General features: G+C 45.7%; 1 protein-coding gene across 12 annotated transcripts in view; it reads right to left on the reverse strand.

The window, feature by feature from the left end:
• LOC116661562 overlaps window positions 1-19,378 on the reverse strand; it is a 173,349-nt gene that overhangs the window by 2,340 nt on the left and 151,631 nt on the right. Inside the window, exons 13-14 of one of the 12 annotated variants that reach the window (XM_032473933.1) lie at window positions 5,464-5,588; window positions 4,074-4,301 (exon numbers count right to left, since the gene is read on the reverse strand). The exons of 10 other annotated variants lie outside the window; for them this stretch is intronic. The gene's annotated coding sequence lies outside the window, so the exon portion shown is untranslated. Of the gene's footprint in view, window positions 1-4,073; window positions 4,302-5,463; window positions 5,589-13,996; window positions 14,007-19,378 lie in introns of those variants that run through there. One more of the 12 variants, XM_032473936.1, reaches the window with a different exon arrangement.

The raw sequence follows: 19,378 nt of genomic DNA on the forward strand, positions 1-19,378 counted from the left end.
GAGGCTGACAGAGTGACTGCGACTTCTGCTCCTTAAGCACCAGCTACCTGCCAGCACACGCTGTGCCCCTTACTGAATCATTACAATCATCTCAGAAACTATTACTACCCCGGCTCACAGGCAAGGAAATCTGAACCTCGGGGAGGAATTATTATCATCCTGGACAAAGTCCCACGGCCCAGAAGTGTCAGAGCCTCCGGCAGACCATGGACTAAAATGCTCCTCATCACCACGGGCCCTGAGCCTCAGGCTGAGGCCACGTCAGGTCTGCACGGGCCCAGAGCACGAGTCTGTGGGACAGGGAATGGTCCCACTCGAAGTGCCAGGCCAAGGCCCTCAGGAACCTATGAAATGAAACCAAATCCCCAAACTCATTTCCAACGCACTGCCCTGTCCGGGAGGACTGCTCGGCACATCTGGCTTATCACCTGTGCACAGGCTGTGCAAGGGGCCCAGACAGTGACGTGACGTCCCCATGGAAGTAGCTCGGAGACCGCTTCATCACAGGACAGACTCTCCCGGCTTCCAACGTTAACTCTCCATTCCATTTCCAACTGGAAAGTAAGTTTAGACTTCTTTTCCTCTCCTAGAAACAAAGAGAGTGGTAACATCAGCGGGAAACTCAAGACAGAGGAAGAGTCTCCTGGCCAGCTGGAAGGATAGGCCGTGGAGGGAATAGAGACAGGGATCAGAAAGACCCGAGTTCCAGTCTGAAGTCTGCATGTCACTCGCTTTGACAGTTTCCTTATTAATACAGGTGATAAAATCTAATTATGATTGTTGGGAAAACTAAATGAAATAACGTATGCCACTAGCATAGGTCTAAAATCCTCCATGAGTGTCCCAGAAATGGACGTGATCTTGGTTAGTTACTGTCTGCCAAGTCTTGGGTGCTAAGCCCACATCAGCCAGCCAGAGATGTGCCAGAGAATGCCTCACCAGCTAGCAGCCTTCTCCAACTTGGAAACTCACAGTGTCTGAAGAACAGGCAGTGGTGGATGCTTTGGGACACTCTGGAGGTAGCACTCCAGTGATGACTTTAAAAAGCTGGGGAGAATTTAGGGGACCATACAGTTCAAATACAGAAAACACATTCCATGTCTACAAACATTCACCTCTAGCTGTGATGATTCAGAGAGGAAATACATATTCAATCTTACACCAATTTCCCACATAAGTGCATCAAAACAATTTGGAAAGAATGTAACTTTCTTCTCTAGATCACACAGTGGGGATTACAAGGTTTGTACTGAGAGCCCTACTTGTGAAACATCTGCTAACATTACTGGGTCCACTATCAGTCATCATCATTCGAAGAGAAGGATGGAAAAGAACAAAGCCAAGCTAATACGCTCCGGTCTTTTCATGGGTTATGATGTCACAGAGGAGATGGACAGGTTTACAAGGGATGACTCTGCAGTGATCACGGAGCCGGGGAGTGGGATGGGCGGCAAGATGTATGACGCAGACGCAGCTGTGCCCGTGCTTCTAGGCAGGAACCCAAAGTCACCTCGACAAGGTGTCAAATGCTTGTGCCCACGTCCTCATCACCTGACAAGTATTAAAGAGAAATGAAAACCTATAAACGGCCAATATCCTCGGTGGGTACACCGTCCAAAGAGCAAAGTCACAGTTTGAAAACTGGCCATCCTGGTTCCCTGGGATTCATTCTTGGAGAACCTTAAAAACCACTCCTCTGTCCTCAAGAAGTGCTGCCTACTTGCCCTTTCTTTGGTTCAGGGATACAGCACGTTCACGTGGACTTCAATGTCTGCACAGATTTGACTGTCTTTCTCCAGGTTCACTTGTCCTTTCTGAAGAGGCCTGAGCTAAGTCCATCCTCCGTAAGATCTATTCCCTCCAGTGACAACTCATCGAGCCTGCAATTAAAAGCCAACTGAACAGGACTGTCCTCAGCTAAAAATGTCACCCACCCTTCACTGCTTTCTTAATCTCCTCTCCTGGTTAATTGCAACAGACTAACACCTCCCTCCACACAGCTCCCCGACTATGTCAGTGCGTCTCCCCAAACAGAAAGTAAGGTCCATAAAAGAGGAGACAACTCCATAGTCACCTCTGAATTCCTAGCATATATTAATGTCAATAAATAGAGCTATGATTATAGCTTCTTTCCTCTAAAACCTTGCTGGTTATTTAAATGAGACCTTGGAAGAGTAGTGTTTGGGTCCAGCATCTTGATCCAGAAGACTCTGGAGGCCTTTTTCGGAATGGCTGTTCACTGATTCATTCAAAATATCTTCTCATTCCAGGAAGAGCTGTGCTTTTATGCCAGGAGTTTGTGGTCACTGTCATGCCAGAACAGCTTTAAACTAAATCCTTACTTTGGATTTGTTACTTTTCCCCTCTTCCAAAAAAATTAACTTTCCTTACTTTCTTGCCTTGAGGAATTTTTTTTCTCTAGTTCACCCTTTAGTAAAGCAGGCTCCTCAGGATGGGCTTGGCCTTACATATGATCAGCCATCCAACTCCCAGTGTAAGAGGCCTGGGGCTCACCTCCTGCCCTCCTGTCAGGACAACTGAAACTCAGTTCAGGAGCCAACTGGCCTCCCAGGGCTTCTAAGTCTCGCTTACCTCCCAGAACCCCCTCTTTCTGGTTCGTCTTGGATTCTGAGGATTTCCCCTCACTTTCTTGACAATTAGCTGTGCAGCTTGAAAGATAAGGAAGGAAGGTTTTATTTCTTAATCAGCATTTTAAGGAACTTGTGTAATGAAGGTTTTCACGAGTTTCTAGAACCCTCCATTGCCGAGACAGAAAACACACCAGATATTTTCTAAATTTAGGTATCATGTGCATTTTTTCTTTGCTTTTGTTTTCTTAACTAACAGAAATTTTTTAATTAAAAAAAATAAGGCCCCAAATAAGACAGAGCCTTGAAGGGGCATACAAAATTAAAGGGTAAAGACAGAAAAATGAGAAGTACTCTACAAAGTTAATAAAATACATACACTATGGATCAGATCAGCAATTCTCAGTAATATCTAATTGAAACATGAGCATGAGGTAAAACGTCTCTCCTGTCAGGAGATGGCCAACAGAAAATAGAATTAAAATAACAAACTAAAAGTCTAAGTCTGGCGAGGTACAGAAGGCTACCAGCTAAATGTGTCTTCTTCCGGGAAAGAGGGAGGCTCACTAGCTCTTTACTATGGAGCCTGAGCCCAGGGGAGGGCGGTGAAGTGAGCCCTGTAAGTACCCAATTAGCAAAGTGAGTGATGAATAAAGAGACGTGAGCTTTGATGACAGAGATGATACTACCATTCAGTTGTCTTTAAAGTATGTCTTCATGTTCAGTGATCAATATCTCGGCATCCTTAGGGATTGAGATTATAGGAAAATGCACAGCCCGGGCCCAGACCTCCACTGTGAGCTCGTGACACTGCACTTAGATGTCTCAAGGGCACCTCCAACTCTACCTATAAAGAGCTGACTTCACGGTGCTCCTCCCATAGCCGTCCTGCCCAGGGCCCCTGGTCGTGGGGGAAGGTCTCCCTGCCTCTCCCAGCTCAGGCCCATCACTCACAGATGTGCCTGGACCCCTACTTCAGGGCTAAGATTTCCTCAGTCACTGAGTCCCACCACCCACACCTGTCCTACCAGCTACTCACTGGCACTCCCTCAGCACTGACTTTGTGCTGGGGACCACGCTGCACACTGTGCACATGTTATCTCGCTGGATGTCCACAACAGTCCTGGGAATTGGGTACATCACTGCTTCAATTGATTCGGTAAATTGTTTCACTTCCTTGAGTGCATCATCCAAAGTGACACGGCTACTGAGCCACAAACCTGGGACTGAAAACCACTTGAAAACTGAACACTGCTACACCTCGCAGCCACCCTACTCTGACTCATCACATCACCTCCTGCCGAGCCTTCTAAATGTTTCCAAGCATTCTACAAGCACAAAAGTGATCTACAAGAGCACCCCACTCCTCTACTTAAAATCTGTCAATGACGGTCCACTGCCCTTAAGAGAAAGCCTCACCAGGCCTGAGCACAGCCCAACGGCCCGGCATCCTCGTTTCCTGCGCGGCCTTGCCGCCTCACCCACCACGCAGCTCTACACGGGCCGTGTCCAGGACAGGGATGCTGACTCCGTACAACCCGGGGCTCGTCTCACTCGAACAATGATCACCCTCTTCAGTGGTCACCCTCTTCATTGCTGACTCTCAGAAAAATATTTTCTCAGGATGAATCAATATCTTTTTCCTTACAACTTGCAGTCATTGATAATGAGCTCCCCCCAAAAGAGAGAAAACCTAATGCTCAGTCTCCTTATCTGTAAAGTGGGAATAACAAGGAAATATGTGAGGTTTTAAGAGAAATAATATTCATGTGAGGCTGAGGGACAATTCCCAACATACAGTAAGCACTTAATATGTGCTTACTTAATATTAATAAGAATAGATTCCATTCCAGGAACCTTAAATCAATGTTTTTCGGATTTGTCCAACAGACTACAGACAAAGTGTTGGACCAACCCCTTTGACCAGATCAGCACAAGTGTACTGAGAAAGGTAAGCGCTGACTCCAGTTACAGCTGCAGCCACCCAGCACTACGGGGCGGGGGCAGTTTGCTCAAACTCTTACATGTTGTTTGAGCATTTAGTTGTCGTTATTGAATAAAGACAGGTGTTCTTTAGTCAAAGCTCCTGAAACATAAATCTTCAAAGATTGATGCAAATTAGGTTTCAAGTACAACACTCTCACTAGAAATTATTTGAAAATGATAGTCTTAGCTCCTCTGCACATCAAAAGGGCATGTTCTTAATGTATCTGACTATATACACTGAAAGGATTGTTTAAAAGAAATTAAGATGAAGCCATCCTGAATAAGCTCTCAGTATCATCTGCACTGTGCCCCACCCAAGGGTCTCATTTCTCACTTCCACATAGGTGTTCAGGTAGCTTAACCTGGGTCTTGGTTTCTTATAACACGGGGGTGGGAAGAGTTGTGGATAGATTTATGTAGCAAATATAAACCTAGTGTATTTGCTGTGTAGGAATCCTAGAAATAAACAAATGGATATATACTCCCACCCTTAAGAAGCTCAGACTTTCCATTTACAACAGCATTAAAAATAAAATGAGAGATACATTTAACAAAAATTTACAAGATTTGTACATTGAGCATTTTGAAGTATCACTGAAAAAGAATTTAAAAGATTTACATATATGGAAGACATCCCATATTCATGGAATTGTAGACAATATTGTTAAAAATGTTAAGACTCCCCAATGTGATCTACAAATGCAATGGAATCACTATCAAAATTCCAGCTGACTTCTTTGCAAAAATTGAAAAACTGATCCCAAAATTCATATGGAAGTACAAGGGACCCAGGAAAGCCAAAACAATCTTGAAAAAGACGAGCAAAGTTGGAGGACTCACTTTAAATCTATGAGACACAATAAAAAATCCAGGGGGGGGGGAAATTTACGTTTACAGTCAGTTTTCCACAAGGGTGCCAACAACACTCCATTGAAAGGATAGTCTATTCAACGAATGGTGCAGGGACACCTGGGTATCTGCAGGCAAAGGAACGAATCTGGAATCTGGATCCCCCTATTGTATATAACCAATAAAATTTAATTCAAAATCGATCACAGACAGAAACGTAAAAATTAAGCCTATAAACTTTCTAAAAGAAGACATAGTATAAATCTTTGTGGTCCTAGGATAGGCTATGGTTTCCTAGATACAATACCAAGAGCACAAGTGATAAGAAAAAAACAGATAAACTGGACTTCATCAAAATTAAAACCTTTTTGTTACAAAGGACATCATCAAGAAAGTGAAATGAAAGTGGAAGGGGGTAGCTCAAGTGATAGAGTGTGTGCTTGGCAAAAAATAAATAAATAAATAAATAAATCTAATTACCTCTCCTATAAAGAAATTGTTTTAATGTTTAAAAAAAGCAAAGTGAAACAACAATCTGCAGAATAGGAGAAAAATTTTTCAAAGCTTGTATCTAATAAGAGACTAGTATCCAGGATATATAACAAATGCTTACAACTGAACAATACAAAGAAAATCGACCCAATTTTTTAAATTTTCCAAGGATTTAAATAGATACACAAATGGCCAATAAGCATATGAAAAGATGCTCAGCATCATTAGCTAAATCAAAATCAAAATGAGATCTCATTTTACACCCACTAGGATGGTTATAATCAAAACATGGACAATAACAAGTGTTGGTCAGGAGGCAGAGATACCTCATTTGTGGCCAGTGGAAAGGGACAATGGTGCAGCTTCTTTGGAGAAGTCTGGTGTTTCCTCAAAAGGTTAGAGTTATATGGCTCAGCAATTTCACTCCTACATGTAGAGTCATCCCTCAGTATCCTCGGGGGGTTGGTTTCAGGAACCCCCCATCCTGGATTCCATAATCCAAGGAAGTTCGAGTCCCTTTACTACCAGCCATCTGGATCCATGAAGTGGAAACTACACATAAGGTGGGCCAGCTCTACAGCCAACAGAATGAAAACATATTCTCACAAAAACTTGCACATCAATATTCATGGCAGTATCATTCAGAGTAGCCAAAGTTACAAACAATATCCATCCATCAATGAATGGATACACAAAATTATCAAGAATAGTCCCACAAACTTTTGGTCATTGAATCTTTGACAAAGGAGGTGAGAACATACAATGGAGTAAAGACAGCCTCTTCAGCAAATAGTGCAGGAAAAACTGGACAGCTGCATGTAAATCAAAGAAGTTAGGCTACTCCCTCACAGCATACACAAAAATAAATTCAAAATGGCTTAAAGACTTAAACATGTAGACAAGACACTATAAACCTCTTAGAAGAAAACGTAGGCAAAACATCTGACATACATCTCAGCAACGTTCTCCTAGAGCAGTCTACTCAAGCAATAGAAATACAAGCAAAAATATACAAGTGGGATCTAATTAAACTTACAAGCTTTTGCACAGCAAAGGAAACAATAAGCAAAACAAAAAGACAACCTATGGAATGGGAGAAAATATTTGCAATAAATGAGACTGACAAGGGCTTAATTCCCAGAATATATAAACAGCTTTTACACTTGATAAGAAAGAAAAACAAATAATTCAATCCAAAAATGGGCAGAAGACCTAAAGAAACATTTCTTGAATGAAAACATACAAATGGCCAATAGGCACATGAAACAATGCTCAATATCATTATCAGAGAAATGCAAATCAAAACTACAATCAAGCATCACCTCACACCAGTCAGAATAGCCATCATTCAGAAGTTCACAAACAATAAATGCTGGAGAGGCTGTGGAGAAACGGGAACCCTCCTACACTGTGGTCGAAATGCAGTTTGGTGGAGTCATTGTGGAAAACAGTATGAAGACTCCTCAAAAGACAAAAAACTGACTTCACATATGACCCAGCAATCCCACTCCTGGGCATATACCCAGAAGGAACCCTAATTCAAAAAGACACCTGCGCCCCAATGTTCACAGCAGCACTATTTACAATAGCAAGACATGGAAACAACCTAAATGTCCACTGACAGATGACTGGATAAAGAGGTTGTATTATATTTATACAATAGACTACTACTCATCCATAAAAAAATAATAAAATAATGCCATTTCCAGCAACATGAATGGACCTGGAGAATGTAATTCTAAGAGAAGTAAGCCAGAAGGAGAAAGAAAAATACCATATGAGATCGCTCATATGTGGAATCTAAAACAAACAAACAAACAAACAAAAGACAAACTTATCTACAGAACAGAAACAGACACAGAGACATAGAAAGCAAACTATGGTTACCAGAGAGGAGAGGGTGTGGGAAGGGATAAATTGGGAGTTCAAGATTTGCAGATACTGACTATGCACAGAATAGACAGCAACTTTATGCTGTATAGCACAGGGAAATATATTTAATATCTCATAGTAACTTATGTTGGAAAAGAATATGAAAATGAATACATGTATGCTCCTATATAACTGAAATGTTGTGCTGTACACAAGAAACTGATGCAACATTATAAACTGACTAGACTTCAATGAAAATATTTTTAAATAGACCAAAAACAAAAAAAAGAAAAAGGATATTATTGAGTGAAAAGAATAAATTACTGATGTGAAGGAAAAGCCCAGCTGGGCTAACGAGCTAAGTCACAAATCTAAGTGTGATAAGTGTCGGTTTACTGATCTAAGTTCTGCTGGGCTAACTCATAAATCTGAAGTTTAGTGTCAGTTTACTGGGCTAACAAGCTAACTCATAAATCCAAGCTCAACAAGTGTCAGTAACGTGATCTGTTCCGAATTGATAAGCTCTAGTGTACTGATTCCTTGCTTTTTGTCGTTTGAGCCTTCTTGGCTAATAGCCCATACTTGTAATTAACCCTATAAAACCTCATGTGCACGTCTTGGAGGTGCTCAGAGCTTCAGAGCAGAAGTCCCTCTGAGCCCACCAGTGTAATAAATCTGAGTACTCCAACGCTCCGAGTGGTGCTTGTTTCTTGGCTGGCCTGTCATTTCCGTAACATTTCTGGAGGCCCCCAGCGAGATACAACCACGCCGGCCCCTTGAGCTGCTGGACTGGTGGCTCCGGCCGACCGGGGGACGGGACTCCGGCAGCGAACGAGGTGGCGCCGCCCGACGGTATTCCGGGTTCTCTTTCGTGACGGCAACTCGTCCCCCCCAGGTGGCTGGGCTACAACCAGAGCCAGACTCCATGGAGGGACGGACAGACTCACCAGGTGGCCGTCCGGACAAGGTAGGAACCCCCGGGAGGAATCAGGTCCTGTCCCATTGGACAGAAGAGGAGGCTGATCTCCTCCTACAGGCTCTCCATCTGATGGCATTTCAGACGGGGAAATCAGGTCAGGTATCAGGTCCTGTCCCAGTGGACAGAAGAGGAGGTGGATCCCCTCCTACAGGAAACAGGATATTGGTATTGGTGGGAGGACTGTTGTTAACCTCTGTGTGTGTGTGTGTGAGAGAGTGAATGAGCGGCCTGTGAAGCATGTGATCAGGCTTGAGTTTGTAGCTCCATGGCATTCTGCTACGGAGTTTGAGTGAGTCCCAACCTGCGGTTCCGTGGTGACCTCATATGGCTCAGGGCGGTATCGGTCCCTCAGGGTCCCGATCGGAGTCAGCAGCTTATACCGACCCGCCAAAGCTAAGAGGCACCTTCGTCCCCGCGAGGGGAGTGGCCAGGCGGACGCAACGAAAACCCTCCCTTGTCTTGTGTGCGACACCGGCACAGGGTGGCTACACTGGGAGGGAAAAGGACATAGACAGCCAATGAGTCAATGCCCCTGTGCCCTCGGAGGCTAGGATGCTATTTCTTTGAGAAAGTCTCCTACCTGATTCTGTCACAGAACACCCAAGACTTATTGTTCCCCTACTGAACTGACCCAAGTAGTGTCCCTTTTGCCTAGACTCAGACCCCCAGGACTCTCCCTTTTCTAGTCCATTTGTTTTACCATCTGCCGTCAGTCCCACGCCCCTGATACATTAGTTCAGTATATAGAGAGGATTTAATGAAAAAAGTCCCTGGAACTGCTTGAGGCCTTGAGCTCCAGAGACATCAGCTGTGACTGGAACCCAGACTCCCTAACCAAATTAACCTTCAGACAATTCATAGACCCAGCAAGAGAGCAGTCTCTCTAGGAACTCTGGTGTTTTGAGGAGTGAAGAAAAAAAAGAGATATAAAGGCTACCTTCCCAAACATCTGAAACAACAGATCTGTTATCCTTAAACATCTAAAAAGAGTGGGAGGCTCTAAGTCAAAACCCACCACTCTAGACTCATGATAAAGAATTTCAAAAAGGGGTTCTCAGGAGACTATGGAATTCAATGACCCCTGGTAGGCTCCACACTTTATGTGAGCGTAAATGGCCAGCCTTTGGAGTCGGGTGGCCCTCAGGAGAAACTCTGGACCTAGCAACAGTGCGAGCAGTCTATCAAATAATCACTGGAACCCCAGGCCACCCAGATCAATTCCCTTACTTTGACTCCTGGCTGAATATCGCCCAGACTCTACCCCCATGGATTCGGTTCTGCTCAAATGGACCTGGACAATGCAAGATATTAGCAGCACAGCCAGTCCAGGACAAAAAGACAGACAGAAAAAAAGCCTATTTTCCAGGGAGACGCAGAAGACAAGATATGACTACCCCCTCCATAAGTCTCCAGGGTACAGACACCTCCAGTCCCATTGGGGAAACCACCACCCTCTGTGTCACCACCTCCCCAACCTGAGGACCCAGAGGCAGAACCCAGCCCCCAGCCTGAGCCATAGGAAGGAGAATCCGCTCAGCACAAGCTGGGAAGCCAGCACCACCGGCCCTCCAAATGCTGCTGCGGGAGATACAAGGGTCGCAGCAAGTTGGGGAAGATGGGACTGTTAAGCCCGGGCACCCTGTACTCTACTACCAACCTTTTAACACCACAGACCTTCTCAATTGGTGCCATCACGCTCCTTCCTACTCCAAAAAGCCACAGGCTATGATTGACCTCGTAGAGTCTATCTTCCATTCTCACCGGCCCACCTGAAAAGATGTCCGCCAGCTGCTTCTGACTCTTTTCAATACAGAGGAGAGGGGACACATTCTCACTAAAACACGAAAATGGCTGCAGGGCCGGGCCCCTGGGGACACAATGGATGTTGAGGGATGGACCACAACACATGACCCTGACACCAGACCAGATTCGGACTTTAACACCAAAGAAGGAAGAGAAGCACTACGTGAGTACTGGGAGGCCATCCTACAAGGGCTAAGAGCAGGAGCCAAGAAGCCAACTAAAATGTCTAAAATGACCACGGTGACCCAGAGGCCAGAAGAAACCCCCACTGACTTCTATGATAGTCTATGTGAAACATTCCTAGTCTACACTCCTTTTGATCCTGAGCCCCAAGAAAACCAGCGGATGGTCAACGCTGCCTTCGTAGCCCAATCATACCGATATATGCCGGAAACTCCAAAAACTGGATGGATTCGCAGGGATGAATGCTACACAGCTGCTGGAAGTAGCAAACAAAGTTTTTGTAAACCGAGAACGGGAAGCCCAATGAGAAGCAGACCAGCGAATGAAGCAGAAAGCCACACTCCTTGCAGCAGCCCTGAGAAAAAGAAGCTTGAAGATTGACGAGCCCTGCTCTAGCCACACCCGGAGGCTGGCTAGTCAGCGCACGGCTGAAGCTTGAGGAAAGCTCAACGCAGCTGTTAAATGTATTAATTTTGTGCTCCCTTGCCTCTTTCCTTGTTTGCTATACTAGTCTGCTTACTAGCAGTGGGGCTAACTAGCGCCGCCTCACCTGACTGGAACATAGGCCATAGAATCCTGGTAGCTATTTTACACCTTGTTATAATTAGTGCCATCACTGGAGCATCATGTCTAAGATATTCATAAGGCTTATGTTACTGACGCTAATGCCCTCACTCCCCTTGGCTTTACAATGCACCTGCATGGAACCGGGTGACAAGTGGTCCATGTATCAACCTGTAATTTCAGCTTACAGGTGAATTCAGCCACGGTCTCCAACAAATAGCAGAAACCCTGGGAACTCTGCAAAATCAGATTGACTCTCTGGCTGAGGTGGACTTACAAAACAGGAGGGGTCTGGACTTACGGCCAAAGAGGGGAGACTATGCCTCTTCCTAAACGAAGAGTGTTGTTTTTATGCCAATCAATCAGAAATTGTCAGAGAAATGGTTCAAGAGTTACAAGACCGAGTTAAAAAAGAAACAAACATTTTAGATAAGAGCCGATGGACAGGCCCCTGGGGCTGGACCTCCTGGCTGGCACCGTTCATAGGTCCCTTACTCCTGATTTTTGCAGTTCTGCTATTTAGGCCCTGTGTCCTAAGCTTCCTGACCCACTTTGTCAGTGAGCAAATAGAGGCTATAAAACTTCAGATGTTAGCCTCCAATTATGAGCCCCTGCAACAGGTAAATGATGATGCTTACTCCAACAAGGGTTGTGAAAGCATCAAGAGGGGGGAATGTGAAGGAAAAGCCCAGCTGGGCTAACGAGCTAAGTCACAAATCTAAGTGTGATAAGTGTCGGTTTACTGATCTAAGTTCTGCCGGGCTAACTTGTAAATCTGAAGTTTAGTGTCAGTTTACTGGGCTAACAAGCTAACTCGTAAATCCAAGCTCAACAAGTGTCAGTAACGTGATCTGTTCCGAATTGATAAGCTCTAGTGTACTGATTCCTTGCTTTTTGTCGTTTGAGCCTTCTTGGCTAATAGCCCATACTTGTAATTAACCCTATAAAACCTCATGTGCACGTCTTGGAGGTGCTCAGAGCTTCAGAGCAGAAGTCCCTCTGAGCCCACCAGTGTAATAAATCTGAGTACTCCAACCCTCCGAGTGGTGCTTGTTTCTTGGCTGGCCTGTCATTTCCGTAACACTGATTCAGGCTACAACCTGGATGAACCTTGAAACAGTATACTAAAATAAGCCAGACCCAAAAGGGCAAATACTGCCCTTTTAGGTGAAGTGTATCTAAGTGTTCATTGTACTACCCCTGTAAATTTTCCGGACTCTATCAAAATAAAAATAAAGTGTATTATTCATTAAAAATACATAAAACGATTCCTCACAGGAGGGCTTTAAATATTAAATGCAGAAATGCATATAAAGCTCCTGGAACAACACTTTGCATGTCCACAGTCACTGCTGTCACTGCCACTCAGAGGGTGGTGCCAGCGCTGATGAGAGCTGCTTCCACTCGCTCCCATGCAGACAGGAGTGAGGGCCTGGGCTCTGACAGGCAGGGTGAGCGTGAACCTGGGTCACACACATCCACGCCCCAGACTCTGCATTACCCAACTTTCTTATACAAACTGCTACATGTAACATAAACACGCTAGAGGGATGTATCTTACAACAGAGGGAATACAGCCAATGTTTTACAATAACTATAAATGGAGCATCTATTGTACACCTGAAACATATCATATTGTAAATCAGCTATACCTTTATAAAAAATAATTTAAAAATGTTATCACTTTAATATTCAATTCGGTTTTTAAATAACTACTAAACAGCTTAGAATGTATAAAAGCATATAAGTGTGATGTTTGTTTACATATTTATTTACTTTCAGCCTCCTGCTAAAAGAGAAATTAAACAATTTTTTAAACACAGCTTAACAACCATAACAACAAAAAGACAAATGTGAGAGTGAAGAGAAAATGGAGATTCAATACTTAAATGAAACCAGGCGGAGGTAAAGTCATAAAAATGGATGCCATGAAGTCAGGACAAGTGTTAAAGGCCGACTAGAAATTCAGCTGTAAGATTCTTGGCAGCTAAAGCAGAAAGAAAAAGATGATGGGGCGGGTGGTAGAGCGTGCGCTCAGCGTGCACGGGGTCCTGGTTTCAAGCCCCAGGGCCTCCACTAACAGATAAATACACCTAATTACCTACCCCCCCAAAAAGAGCCCCAAAGAAAAGTAAAAGAAATTTCTTTCCTAAAAAAATCTGATATTAAATTTAGATTAAATACTTAAAAAAAAACGGAAAATAGAAAAAGATGAGTGACAGAAGCCATAATGCCCGTGAGATAAATCTGCGGTGGCTGCTGGCAGGTCCCCATGTCCCACGTGGGAAAATCTGAAACATCCTTCTCACCGCTGACGAATCATCCTCAGCCCACCCCACTCCACCCCCTGTTAAGTGCAGGAGCACAGGCAGGGCCCGGCCTTTGCTCTCTCTGTGTCATCACAGTGAGACAGGATGGAAGGGGGCAGAGCACAGCCATTCAAGGAAGGCCACAGCAATTAACATCAAAATGGCGAAGGATTCAAACCCCAATAGGCCTTGAGGCTCAGGATGAAGAGATTTAACTTCTAGCAGAGCTTGAGCTTCATTATACACCCACTGTAATAGTAACATGGTGAATAACACGCCCCCAGGCACCATGGCAGTCCCAAGGCTAGCCACAAAAGGTCAAAGGGTGGGAAATGGCCAACTCCCTGGGAATCCCTGCCCCTTGCCCTAAGGCTGGTCCTTCTACTTATTAGCATATGAAGCCACCAAGCCCATGAAAACCAGCAACACAGCACCGCCTCTCGGTCACCCCTCTCTCTCCCTCTTCGGAGAAGTTTCACACTCTGTCTGTGGAGTGTGTACCTACTTTTAATCTGAGCATCCAACCCCCACATCTCGTGGCCTTTCTCTTGCCTTTCAATTTCTCTCTCTGAATAAATCTACCTTTACTCAACAGTGGCTTTCTCTTGAATACTTTCCTGCATGAAGCCAAAGACCCACATCTGGTGGGGCACATCCCAGGGGCTCAACCAATGCCTGGGACACAGCCCTTCTCATGCCCCACATTTCTTTTTCTTGTATCAACAGGACTGGGTTGTGAAGGGAGCTCTGAGGACCCAGCTAAGGGACAGATGCAGCCCCCAGGGCTCGAATTGGCGGGCAGGCCCTCCCCCAGCAGGGGCCCTGGGGTCTGCCCGGGTCTCTGTGGTTCCCTGTTGTGCTGACTCCCCAGCCACAGAGCGTTCTCCCTAGGCCTGTCCTCACAAAACCCTTCTCTCCAAAATACAAGCACATCATGTCACAGTCCTCTTGTTCAACCAGGAAATGTTCAGCCCACTTTTTCCTTCCCCAGTAAAGAACCTAACTGTCCTCCCTCCCATCCCACCACTTCTTTCTTTGTGAGAACTCTGCACTCTCCACACACCATCCTGAACGCAGGTGCCTTGCTGGCTGGGACCGAGATCTTTTAGTCTCACACAGCCTGCGTCCTTTCACTTTCCCCTTGCTACCTTAAAAAAGCCTTTCCTGAGTCTCCCACCCCTCTGATTCTGAACTTCACGAAGTGCTGAGGTTACAGTCACTATGTGCATACATCCCTGGTTTTGACTAGGTTTCCTTCACAAGATCCTCATTAAGGAGCTGCATCAAGAAGTTTAAAGAGTCTAGTCTTACATCTGAGTGGAGGAGCCTGCATAAAATTTAAATGGCTCTGAAGAGAGAGTTAACCAGGGACAGAGAGGTCGCAGGTCTTAGTCAACAGTGTCATGAGGCAAAATGTTCTTCAAAGGCTCAGAGTGGCTTCTGAACACGGAGTCGGCAGGGAGGAGGTGCCAGGCAGTGAGTGGGGTGTGTGACACTGGGTACGCCCACCAGCTGGGGAAGTATTGTGTTTTTTTTTTCCAAATAATTTCTTACTATTTCACTTATTGTCACATACCATTTCCTACGAATTAAGAAAGTCAATGTCAGTCATTTGGGCCACTTGGGAGAAGCTACACAATGCCATCCACAGGGCTGGGGCATGACAGCCATGCCAGTCTATGTTTAAAGTCCAGTGGGGGTATTTCCAAGGTGACCACGGGCATGCAGCAAACTCCCCAGCTTCAATGACCTCATCTCAAAGGTGGGGCCAATAAAACTACTGAGTAAAGTGCATGATGATTATGGCCGACATCTGTTTACTAGATAAGTGCCCGTGACAGCTGCCGCTGAATGGGGAATGAGAATGATCAACGAGGCCCAGTCTACCTGGTCACACGCGCCCTGCCTTCCTGCCTTGGTGCAGCAGCAGAGCTTGTTTAGCTGAGATGAACGCCCCCAGAGCAGCCCTGACGGGAAAGCTCCCAGCTCTGCACGGCGAGACGTGTTCCTTTCCTTCTCAGAGCTGATCACAGTTTGCAGTCGTCTGTTTTTATGTTTATCCCTTTAGTACCTGCCTCCCCTCCGGAGTTTTTGCTCAAGCAGCACAGGGCCAGGTGTGTCTTGCTGCCTGCTGGATATTCTGGGCTGGGAGACAGGCGAGCCCACGTCTGGCTCTGGTGCTGAACGGAGAGGGCAGAAAGCCCAGGGGCCCATGCTGAACCGAGGCCCCTGCACCCAAAATTATGGTCTGACTTTGGGCAAATTACACAGTCTTCTTTACCCTGAGATTCCTCATCTGTCCATGAAAATAACTGCCCATGGCACACAGAGTTACAAGGATTAAAGGAAATCACCAAATTCACAACCTATTCAAGGGGCCACCAGTGCGTCCTCAACAGACACGTGCTGCCTTTACGGCTCTGACACACGCCAAGCTAGGCGACCACACACAGTGAACACTGCTAAGTGCCAGTGGGTTAAGTGCTTCATGTGTGTTATAATGCTGTTTAGAACTTACAACAAACCCAGGAAGAACCAATATTATCATGCCCATTTCACAGATTCACCAACAGTTTAAGGAAGGTTACATTCTAGTCCAAGGCCCTATGGTGAGGAAATGGCGATTTAAACCTGAATCTGGGCCCAGACCTGGGCTCCATCTCTCTCCCATCCACCTGACCACTTGCCTATGAAATCCACCTGTCCAATACACAAGTTTGCAGCCGGCCAGCTCTTAAATGCAATGTGTGCCACCGTTTGTCAATGTTGGTGAATTACCATAAACTTTTCTCAGAAACCACTACAGAAAAGAAAGGTGGACTCACGTCCCTGCCCACAAAGAGGAATTCTGCCTTGCCTTCTCCTGTAATGTGCAGAAACCCTTCCCTACACCACCAAATCCTTTTGTATGCTTCCTCCGTGTTTATGTTTGCACACGGCTTATTAAAGTAGAAGTTACCTGCAGTAATTCCATCTCGGTTCCTTTCCAAGGCTCCAGATTATCCATATTCAGTCTGTGAATGAAAATATTACAATGTGAATGAAAACACTGCAACCACGTCAGTAAACGAAGAATGCTGAAACCAAGTCATCAGAGGCTGCCGCCACCCCCCAGCGAGGACAGGCCTGCAGCCTAGCTTCTGCAGCCACTCACAGTGGTGCCCTCTGAGTGGACTCAGAATAAGAAAGGACAGGATACTGGCCCTAGATAGCTAGGTGCTTGTCAAAGGAATGAATTCAATGACCCAAATGTTTGCTTCCTCCCATACATAGAAAAGCACTAAATCCTTGAACTTGAGATACCTGGCATTCTTTAGATAACAAGCAATCTTCTATTGTTCCAACTACCTGGTCTTTGTTGTAAAGCTCCTATATAATCCTAGCTCCTCCCCTACCTCTTGGGAGCAGTCCCTCAAAGTGATCTGAGAGGCTGTCATCCCAGCTCGAGTCCTCCCGCCAAATAAAACATAACTCTTAACTGTTAGGCTGCACGTTTATTTCAATCAAGTCCCAGAATAAACACAGCTCGTCAATTCTGTAATGGAACACAATGGATCAGGAATCAAAAGCGTGTTCTAGTCCAGAAAAAACTGCTGTTCCCTATTTCTTCCTGTCATTATAAAATCCCACCAGAACTCATTACTTTGCTGTCTGCTCATCTGGCAAGCAAACTCAGAGAAGAATCCTCAGCAGAGTGCCGTCCTGGGGAGAACACCCCTCAGCAGCATGGCGGGCTGCCTGCCCTCCCGCACGCTCTGCTGACCCCTAGTGTCCTCCGTGGAGACAAGGCCAACAGAGCTGTTCCCAACAGCTGCAAAGTCCCACACATTAAATAAAAGCATTTTATTTTATACGATATGTTATATACCCATCTCTGGAAACAGCTTTGCCAGAAGCCCAAATCTTCAACATTAATCTGCAAAAGCAATTCCAATCCCCAAGGGAAAGCAAGTCTTAAGACGATGCTAAGGCCTCCAAAGTCCTCTCCACGACCATCAACCAAACTGCCTGCAGGTCTGCAGCTGCAGGCGGCTACATGTCTGTTTTTAAAGCAACCCCTTCCTGCCCTCGGGCGCTACAATGTCCCTCTACGCCCTCCCATCTCAGGGTAAGAGCAGCCGCTGCAGAACCTTGCAGGGCAGCACTGACAGGACTGGACACAGAGGATCAGAGCTAAACTAAGCCTTCTGATGACACGAGCTTGTCACTCTGTCACTTTACAGATTGAAGATATATATATAGAGAGGTGGGGTGATCTTGCTCAAAGTCACACAGCTAATAAGTGGCAAAGTCTATAACTCTGCTCCTCCCTCCGGCGTGACGCCCCAGCTGGGACGCCCACAGGGTTCTCTCGTGCCTGCCTGACCAGTCCTTTCCTGTCACTCATAACCCACCACAGGGTCTGACCTTAGCCTGCCTTTTCAGCATCTTCTCCCTCTAGTTTCTCAGGAACAAGGCTGCTCGGCCCACTGTATGACTTCCGGCTCCCCGAACCCTCCGTGCTCAGGCTGGTCTTACCTGTGCATCCGGCCCCCTGCTCAGAGGCTCTTCCTCCCCTGCAGGAGGACGTTTCCACTCTCCGCAGGGACACCCCCTCAGGGGAGCCCTCTTCTCGCCCTCAGCACGGCAGGTGTCCCAGGCCACATCATGAGCTGCCCCATTAGGACTGCGTGTGCCCAGGTCTGCTAGTCAGACCAGCAGCCTCAGAGGCAGGGATTATGCCCGGGTCACCCTGCAAACCTACTGCACGCCTCACAGCCCCCAGCCAGCAGGTCACCTGGAAGTCACAGCAAGTGCCCCACCCAATCCAGAAGTCCCTTCATTTGCCAGCATCGCTGATGACTGGTCTCCAACTTTTGGTCAGTTTCACACAAAACAGTACCTTCCACTGTGAAGCGGGGGGTTTTCGCTTCTGCTCCCCATCCTTACCGGAAACGTCAAGGGAAACCAAAAGGCCTTTTCTCAACCCTTTTCTGATGACACCTTCCCACCCACAATATTCACATGTTCAAGAGCTTTAGGTCCACGTGATTTTGTTTCCCTTACGCTAAGTGGCTCAAAACACTGAGGGATTCTTTCTTTTTTGAGGGTATTTGTACTCAGTGTATAGGCTTTAATTTGTTTTTGTCTCTCTCTTCAGTATCCATAGCAGTTGCCACTTCTTACTCCCTTCAGCAGCCTCCCTCCCAACATCTAGTCTAGGAAATCAGCTGTGATGAGGGGCCAGGTTGCAGTCACAGAAGATGGAACTAAGGCACAGAGAGGCTACATAATTTGCCCAAGGAGATCAGCGTCAACCCCCAACAGAGTGTGTCACGTCCCTCTGTTTAAATCTTCTGCTAAGCAAGTTAACTTTTTGTAGATTATGGTTATAAACAGATGAGGTATCAAAATACATACAAGGACACACATCAACACTAAGATGTTCATTAACTCCACTATTTTGTTTCTATTTATTTTATTTCTATTAAAAAAAATTAAGAACCTCTGCAGTCAATATAGCGAAATTTTACTGGTTTTAAACCCAGAATATAGAGGTGTTAAGTGTGTCATTGCTCACACTTATTTGTATGTTCACAAGACAAACTGATTTGAAAGCCCCTCTCCCCTCCCCCTACTCACTACTGGCTCTCACCTGAGCTCCCAGACCACACATCGAACAGCCTTTCACTTTACCCACAGCTGAACTCATCAGATTTCCCCCAGAACTCCCTCTGCAGCTTTCCCTCCTCAGAGCACAGCAGGACCATCAT

The sequence above is a fragment of the Camelus ferus genome, chromosome 35 (genome assembly GCF_009834535.1).
Source record: "Camelus ferus isolate YT-003-E chromosome 35, BCGSAC_Cfer_1.0, whole genome shotgun sequence".
NCBI classification, from domain to species: Eukaryota; Metazoa; Chordata; class Mammalia; order Artiodactyla; family Camelidae; genus Camelus; species Camelus ferus.